This window comes from Rhynchophorus ferrugineus, unplaced genomic scaffold (assembly GCF_030347505.1).
Source record: "Rhynchophorus ferrugineus isolate W39M unplaced genomic scaffold, kcgeb_rfMv2 rfM4, whole genome shotgun sequence".
Lineage (NCBI taxonomy): Eukaryota > Metazoa > Arthropoda > Insecta > Coleoptera > Curculionidae > Rhynchophorus > Rhynchophorus ferrugineus.
Window position 1 is genome coordinate 9179317 of NW_027472583.1, and position 8791 is coordinate 9188107.

Sequence of the window (8791 nt, forward strand, 5' to 3'; positions counted from 1 at the left end):
ACAAATCACAAAAGGGCGGGCTCTGTCCCTTCAACAAATATTCATGTGTCATTCTACAGTGCCCCATTCGCAGTCGTGCGAGGACGCTTGACTTGTGTCTACTGATGTTAGTATGGTCTGTAGATTGAGAAAAGATCTTCTTGACTTACCATAATTTATTGTTTTTTATGAGAAGGTCCCATTCTAATTGAGTCAATTGCTTATTTAGGCCCTTCATATAGACTTTGGCAACTTTTTTGCTGAATAGTTCGTTTAACTTGATCGACTCCTCTTCCCTACTTGCCAGATGGTCGGCTCTTTCATTTCCAGATATTCTTTTATGGGAGGGGACCCAGAGGTATGTTATTTTTACACCTCTAAAATGTAACTTTGTCTGTATCTCTCTGGTGTATGTGACCAGAGGGTGGACTGTCCTTGCCGATCTTAAACTCTCTAGGGAACTCATAGAATCCGATACTACTAATATGGATTCGCTAATCCGTGATTCTTCCAAGGCAGATAGGGCCATATATATAGCCATCAGCTCAGTGGTGAAAATGCTAGTCAACGATGGAACCCAAAAGTGTCTCTCGAGTAGACTAAACCTATCAGCAGCAAGTAAAGTAAAAATGTGGAACGCTTCACGATTTTGTATGTCATCCTTGCGCAGGGGGCATGCTAATATTCTCTGTATCGTTCTAATTTTATTATAAGTACCGCCGAAGCGAGCACATGTCGGATATTACACTCTTCTTGCCTAGACCATTCACAAATTTTAAACAACCACAAACATAAATTTACGACCATGCCCCAGCAGGATTCGAACCCGCGGTTATCGCAACAATAGGAGGACCATCCCATCGCATTTACCACTACGCCACCAAGCCGGCTTCGTGTTTATTAACCAATTTACAGTAATCTATTTAATTCAGTCGAGTTCAACGACGGTCTAGAGTTTGTTTTTACGTGTAGGAGTTTTTGCATAACAAATTAGCAGATAATAGTAACAATGTTTTTATCCGAACAGACAAGCTGGAAATTTCGCCGTGACCAATTTAAACGTTGCCTTTTCGCGTCGAAACAGCCATTATCGCGGGCGGCAACAAAACGAAATCTCACCGGAAAGGGTTCTTCCGTTAATTAACTAAATAAATTAGGTAGTTTTCGACGATTTAAGGAGTCGGTTTTTACGTTTACGCCGCGACGAGACTCAAAATTCAATTAAAACTTGAAGCAAAATCGAGCGGTGCAACTCGAGTGCATCTCTTTTTTCGCCTTCGACCGTACGCCCCACCCCCCACATCCCCGCGATCCTAACGATCGACGTTCGAAAAGTTCCCGAACTTTTTTCTCGAATTTCGGCGGAAAATCCGGCCCGAGGCTAAACAATGATACCGGGTCGAGTGGCGTTCGGAGGGCGGGGGGTGGGAGGAAGGAGGAAAAAAAACAATCGCTGTTTAATTTCGACAATGCCGAAGACTAACAATAGGAAAAAGTTTCCGGGAACGTCGCCGACTAGATCGTTCTGCTACGTTTGCTTCGGTTTGTTTCAGGTTCATTCGGGGGAAAATGCGCTTTTTTTGTCCTTCGTTTTCCGACATCGGTTCGGGTTCATTGTGTTATTCCTTTGGAAAATCAACTGACCCCCAGATCATCGGGCATATATTAGTTCGGTGAAGAAGTAATCCAGATTTTTAACGTATTGTTTTCACTAAAATTTTTGTGCAGAATCTAACAGAAATAATGTCATGAGAGAAAGGCAATGTAAGTGTTTATATATATATAACAGGTCAATTGAAAAGTCCCCGGCTTATCATAGTAAAACACATTTATTTGGCAAAATGATTTTTTTTATTCAACATAATTCCCTTCAAGGGCGATACACTGGTTATAACGACCCTCCAACTTTTCGATATCATTTTTGTAGTACGATTTGTCCTTTGCTTCAAAAATAGGCCTCAATTTCAGCAATCACCTCATTCGATGAAAATTTCTTCCCACCGAGCATTCTTTTGAGATCTGAGAAAAGAGCACTTCTTTTTTCTTCAAATGTGGCCGTTTCTTCGGCGATTTCACAGTCCTTCAAACGATCCTATAACGCTATGTAATAGTCGCTGTTGATGGTCCTTTCTTTTTCAAGGTAATCTATGAAAATTATTCCATGCGCATCTCAAAATACAGACACTATAAACTTGCCAGACGACTGTTGCGTTTTCAAATACTTTGGAGCGAGTTTATCGTGTCCAGTCCACTGTCGATTGGACTTCGGAGTGAAATGATGGAGCCATGTTTCAGCCGTTGTCACATATCGGCGCAAAAATGTTTGGTTAATTATGCTTGATCATCTTCAAACATAACCCGTCGTTGTTTTTGGTCAAAAGTGAGCTCGCGCGGCACCCACTTTCCACAAAGCTTTCTCATACTCTAATATTCGTGAATGATATAATGTACAAGTTCAGTTAATATCTATAGAGTGTTTGCCATTTCTTTTAGTTTCAATTTACGGCTGTTCAAAACCATTTTGTGAATATTTTAAATGTTTTCGTCGGTAATCACCTCTTTTGGGCGTCCACTGCGTCCACCGTCTTCGGTGCTCATTTCGCCACGTCTACACTTAGCATACTAATCCTTGAGGGTTAATATTCCTGGGACAGTGTCCGGAAACTCGACATCAAGCCAAGTTTTTGCTTCAACTGTATTTTTTCCCTTAAAAAAGTAATATTTTATCAACACGCGAAATTCCTATCCATTTTTTTCACAATAACAAAAGTCGCTTCACTCACAATGCTATAATTCACAAAATAATGATCCGACAGCTGTCAAATTTATACACGCATCTTTTAAGGCTTATGGCTAACTAAAAAACGTATGGACATGATGAACATATGAACTATATGTCAGGTCGGAGTAATTTTCAATTGACCTGTTATTTATTACTTAATAGAGGAAATTAGCGCAGAACATACAAAAATAAGTGTGCAGTTTGGTGACCAGTAGACTGCTATAAAACGGTGGCATATTTATGTCAAATAATAAGAAAATCGAACTTACTTGAACATTGTAGTAAAGGTGTTGGTGAAAAATGGTCAAATTTATATACGTTTATACTTCTACATTTCTGATATTCTGGATATTTCAAAAATTGATTAAAAGACAGAAAATTCCTACACAAAGTGTCTTTAAATGATTTTTTTAAATGGTGTAAATGTTGAAAGTAATTAATAGAAACTTAATTTTCAGTGGTCAGAAAACACGTAACAAAGCTGTAGTATGTAATCACATTCGTGTTGTCTGTTTTTGGTGAAGCCTTTTGTAAGAGCAGCGAGCAAATAAAATTATAACTACTTATTCAAACTTGTTTTAAATAATACCGGAAACATTTAAAAGAAAAGTAAGAAATCGTTGCCATATATATCAGACCTATATACATTCGGATGCTAAACGCAGTGCTCCCTGTTTTCACTATTAAAAATCCAACTCCCTCCCCACTACCACTGTCTTCCACAATAACAAAAAAAAACGGAAATAACGAACGCTTGATTTTTCAAGTTTCCAATTATTTCGATTGCCCCTGTTTCCTTGCGAGATCGTCTTCCATCTGTACCCCCACCATCCCCCACACACCAGTCTTGCTACCCCATCGCCGCTTTTTTTACGTTTATTTGATTTTGTTGAATATGTTCGATAAATAATAAAATAGGGCTCTGATAGCTATGCGACAGAGAGTCGCAGTCTCGGATACGCGGAAAACAAATTGGCGATTGTGAAAAAGGAAGACAAAGTATATCAAAAGTTCTTGAACGAAAATAATGAGCTTCAATTATTTATGTTTTTAAGTTTTATATAATATATATCGGGAAGATCGTGTTACGTATGTTGAACAATTTGGATCAACGTCATATAATTTTATTTTATAGTGGCATTGTATGTTTGGTTCCCATTGAGTTAATAAAATTAGGAACACAATAAATTATATCATTTAATTTAATTTTAAAGAATCTGTAACAGATGGTGTTACTGTGTATTAATCGGCATTGGGTACGTTAGTAACAAACTCATGTTGAAACAAAAAAAAATTCATATATATTATTTGAAAAAAGGTAAATTGCATTTCTAGGAAGTTTTACTTCTTTATCTTAATTTGAAGAAAAAGACAGCTGGAGGTAATCAATACTCTATGGACCTTAAGATAACCATGCTCCATTGATTTCAACATCTAAATGCGGGTTTCGACGTATTAATACCGGTAACTTTCACTCTGCAGTTATAGAACGCTCAGGACAGCTCAACAAATTTGCAGACAAGGATTTTAAAGTATAACTCGATGATACCGTCAGTGGCGATCGTTATCTACTACAATTGATGCGTTTGAGCCTAGAACTGCGCGAAAAACAAAATACGCGAATACGACCCCAGACCTAGCAATGATATTTTTCCGCATGACAACACCGGTGATTAAATACCAACATTGAAATCGAAAGCTCTGGTTACTACATCTTCAACATATCAGTAATGACCTGTATGGGTAACACTTCACTTCTTATGAATATACCAAAATTGGGCCGATTCGTGAATTGCCTCAAATGATACATCGTTCTTTCGAGATGGAACCCGTAAATTACCTCAAAGATGGGGAAAAGTAGTGGCTATTTATGGACAGTCCTTTGAATAAAATCAATTGTCCCGATAAAGTAACATAAAGGAACAGTTCTACTCCAAATTATTTTGTTTCATTTCAGACTTTTAATAAAATTCACATCTGAATATTGATTGGGATGAAATTTAACCAAATTGTGGTCCTTAAATATCTTTCACACAACTAACCATGATCAGAACAAACACAGCCCCAAAAAAGCCGGATAATATGAAATTGTCACCAGATTTAATATCAGAAGACGTCTCCTCTTATCGTCCTATAAGCCTCTTACCTGTGATCTCTGAACTTTTCGAAAAACTACACATTAAGAGAATCAAAATAATCGCAGGGGAGAGAAATATTATTCCAGACCATCGATTTGGCTTCCTTAATAAACACGGAACAATGGAATAAATATATAGAAGAGTCAACCAAATCAACAAAAACTCAAACGATAAAAAATATTGCTCCGTTGCATTTCTCGATAATTCTCCGGCCTTCGACAAAGTGTGGCACACTGGAACGCACGTTAAATTGAAAAAGCCTATGCCCCATACGCGCTTTCAACTGCTGAAATCGTACCTCACAGACAGACATTTTATTGTCAAACAGGGTGACGAATACACTGACCTACACCCAATGTATTTGGGTATTCCGCAGACCAGTGTTCTTGGCCCATTGTTATATCTATTGTATACAGCTGACCTACCGACCTCAAGGAACACTACTGTGGCAACATATGCTAACGATACAGAGGTTTTATCATCACACAATGATCCAATATCAGCCACAAGAAACCTCCAGCTTTATCTTAACAAAGTCGAATTGTGGTTGAAAACAGGGCATATCAAAGCAAATAAGACAAAATCTATCCATATGATATTCACCCTTTGTAGAAGAACATATATTCCTCACTAAAATTAAATAATCATGAACTTCCGCAAGCAGATAACGACAATATCTGGGAATGCATTTCGATGAACGTTTGATATGGAAAAAACATATAGTGACAAAACTTAAACAGCTTGGGGTTAAACTAAATCAAACTTAATGACTGATGGGCGTAAATCTAAATTACCATTAGATAACAAGGATTAGATAACAATACTGTATAAGTCAATACTTAGGCCCATTCGGACCTATGGTACTGAGCTGTGGGGTAGTACTAGAAAATTTAACATAGATATCCTCCAGAGTTTCCAGAATAAAGTGTTACGAGTCATCACCGATGCCCCATTTTACGTGTCTAACAAATTGATTCAACGCGCTATCCATAGAACCCATAACGAGTGTGATTCGGAGGGTTAGTGCAAAGTACTCTGAAAGACTATTAGTGCATCACAATGCACTCACTTATTGAAGTGATTTTCTACATCTCAGGATGGTTATATTATGTAACTGAAATCATATAATAATACTTATTGCCCACTGGCAGATTGTTGAGGTTCTAGGTGATTAATAAAAAAAAGATAAAATAATAATAATAATAATAATAATAATAATAATAATAGTTCGTAAAAGAACAATATCTAGAGTGGCCAACAAAACGAATAATTATTTTGGATTAATTGAAGGAGTTAAATTGATGATGATAGTGATGATGGGATTATAACATTCTCAGGTTACGATTTCTACAATCAAAAACTTTTGTGCAAAAAATAGCATTCCAATTTAAAATCTTACATAGTGACAACTGAAAATCTCACAAGGCTGTCACTATCAATTTCTGACCAAAAGTCCGAGAAATTCTAACACACAATCATATTGTAGACTTGCAGTGACTTCGTATGTCTTCTGATTCTTTCCAAAAATGTCGATAAAAGACTAAAAACAGAATTAACTATTACCTATTGCTGAAAATGCAAAGTATTAATGTAAATAACTGTTAATTAACCGATGGTTATGACATAAATAGCACTTTTCCATTTAGTGTTAGTGATATTTGAGCTAATGTAGTGTATTTTTCTTATTTCATTTGAAGAAACTTGTTGGTGAAGTGCGTCAAACAGTTTTAGAAACATGATGATGGTACAATTATTTAAAATTAGTGAGTTTAGTGTCATTGGCGAGGAATCGACTGGAGAGTCAAAAAGGTTCGAAGACAATTAATTACAATAACACCCACAGTTTTCCGAGGTTTAAATACGTTGCGATATATCCAAAAGGAGGGAATGATGCTACTACACATTATTTAAGGGGTATTCTAATAATAATTTGAAAAACCGGTTGTTTAAATACTTTATATTTCTATAAGTTTAGTTCTTCTTAAAGACCTTTGAGTTGCCTTTAAAAATATGCCCTTAGGAGGATTTTGTTTGGTATATTTTAAAATCTCCTTTTTACCAATGAGGGTTTATCTGGACTGGACACACAATTTTATATAGCCTGCGAACGAACTAAAAGAACCAACCAAAAACAACGAAAGAAGACATCCAGTCGTACCCAGATTCCTTATTCCTAATCAGATTTTCCACTATCGGCTATAAATCAGAAAACAATTACAAACAAAAAGTACATCCATGCCCCAGCAGGATTCGAACCCGCGACTATGGCAACAGTAAGAGTTTCCTGTCATCTTGACCATTGCGCCAAGAAAGCTGGCAAAGGGATTTTCCAAGATTTAAATTATTTTCGGATATATAGCTGTTTTAGTGACGCGATATCTAAAAACAAAATTTTAAGCGCGTTTTCCTCTAAACTACATCTTTTGAGACATGATATCTGAAGTTCTACTTCATCGATTTCAAAAGAACTACCATGTCATGAATTTCTAGACTAGAAAATTCCTTTACACAAATATACGATGGAGTCATATTTGTCTGTTTTACGTTGAATATACTTTTCTTCAGAATTTTTTTGCTGAGTTAGGCATATTACGGTTCCGTCTGAAGATTAGCTTTCGAAGAACCTTTGAGGCTCAAAATTCCATAATAACATTTCACATTATAATGATGAGTGGTATCTTTGTCGGACGACGTTTCTATTAAGGAGGTTAAACAAGAATGGAAATCGACTGTCGACCCATTTTATTTAACAAGCTCGATGACGTCGGAGTGCCGGCCGAGGGGACCGGGTAGAAAAGGACCCGGTTTATTTTCGAAGGGGCTCTAAAAGTTCCTCGATTTTATTATTTAAAAATACCTCCGCACGGGACCCTGCACTTGTTAAAAAAGATGCCTCACAAGAACGGCCGCTTTTTCAGGTATCCAATTATTTCCTACGGTTTCAGTCTCGATCTACCCTCTATCAGGTTCGTTGGCGTGTTTCAAACTGTATTCGATTGAACTGCGTTGAATAATAATGCAGGACCCTCCAGTCACTTCTCTTTCAATATTAAAATAATTAAAAACTTTAATAATTTTATGAATATATGTTATTCAATATTTATTTATATTCTATTTATCTTTTGTATTATAACGTTGCATATTACAAAACATACACACACACACACACATATATATATATATATATATATATATATATATATATATACGCACACACACACACACGCATATATATATATATATATATATATATATATATATATATATATATATATATATATATGTATATATATAGAATGAGAACTGAAAGAAGAACAGAATCACTTGAAGGCCAGAGATAAAAAAAAAATTTTCTTTTTGATATGAAATTTTGTGACATATTTGTGACAGGTTATATTTGTTTTTTCTACTTATAGATACAACTGAATACTGAAAATTGGTGAACTAAATTTAAGATTTTATGGAAGTAACAAAATGACTATATATTATTTTATTAAGTTCAGTACTTTATTAAGATAATTTTTTTATTATTTCATTATTATATTGTCGCTAGCCCTTTCCGGCTAACCTACAATTTGTCTTTATAATAACTTAAATCTAGGTATATGTTATAACAAGGAGGACCCATCGGCCCTATCTCAGTCTCTAATGAAATAATTTTTATACGTGTCACTGCTGTATCTTTTATTAAATGCACCCCACTACACAAAACTACACAAGATCAGATGGTTTGATTCCTTGAGTCTGTATCCTGCTCTGGTGGTATCCAAAAGGTGCAATACTTCAATATTCTCATGACAATGCAGAACATCCCCATAATTAAACTCCGTATGTCCATATAGGTTTCAGTATTTGCTTATATAATAGCAATTTATTATGTAGTGATAATTGT

General features: G+C 35.8%; 1 non-coding gene across 1 annotated transcript; it reads right to left on the bottom strand.

Moving 5' to 3' along the window:
• Nucleotides 1-604: 604 nt before the first annotated feature.
• LOC143196754 (U6 spliceosomal RNA) lies at nucleotides 605-711 on the bottom strand. Its single transcript, XR_013005822.1, has one exon. It is a non-coding gene; the product is annotated as a U6 spliceosomal RNA (small nuclear RNA).
• Between the last annotated feature and the right edge of the window lie 8080 nt (nucleotides 712-8791).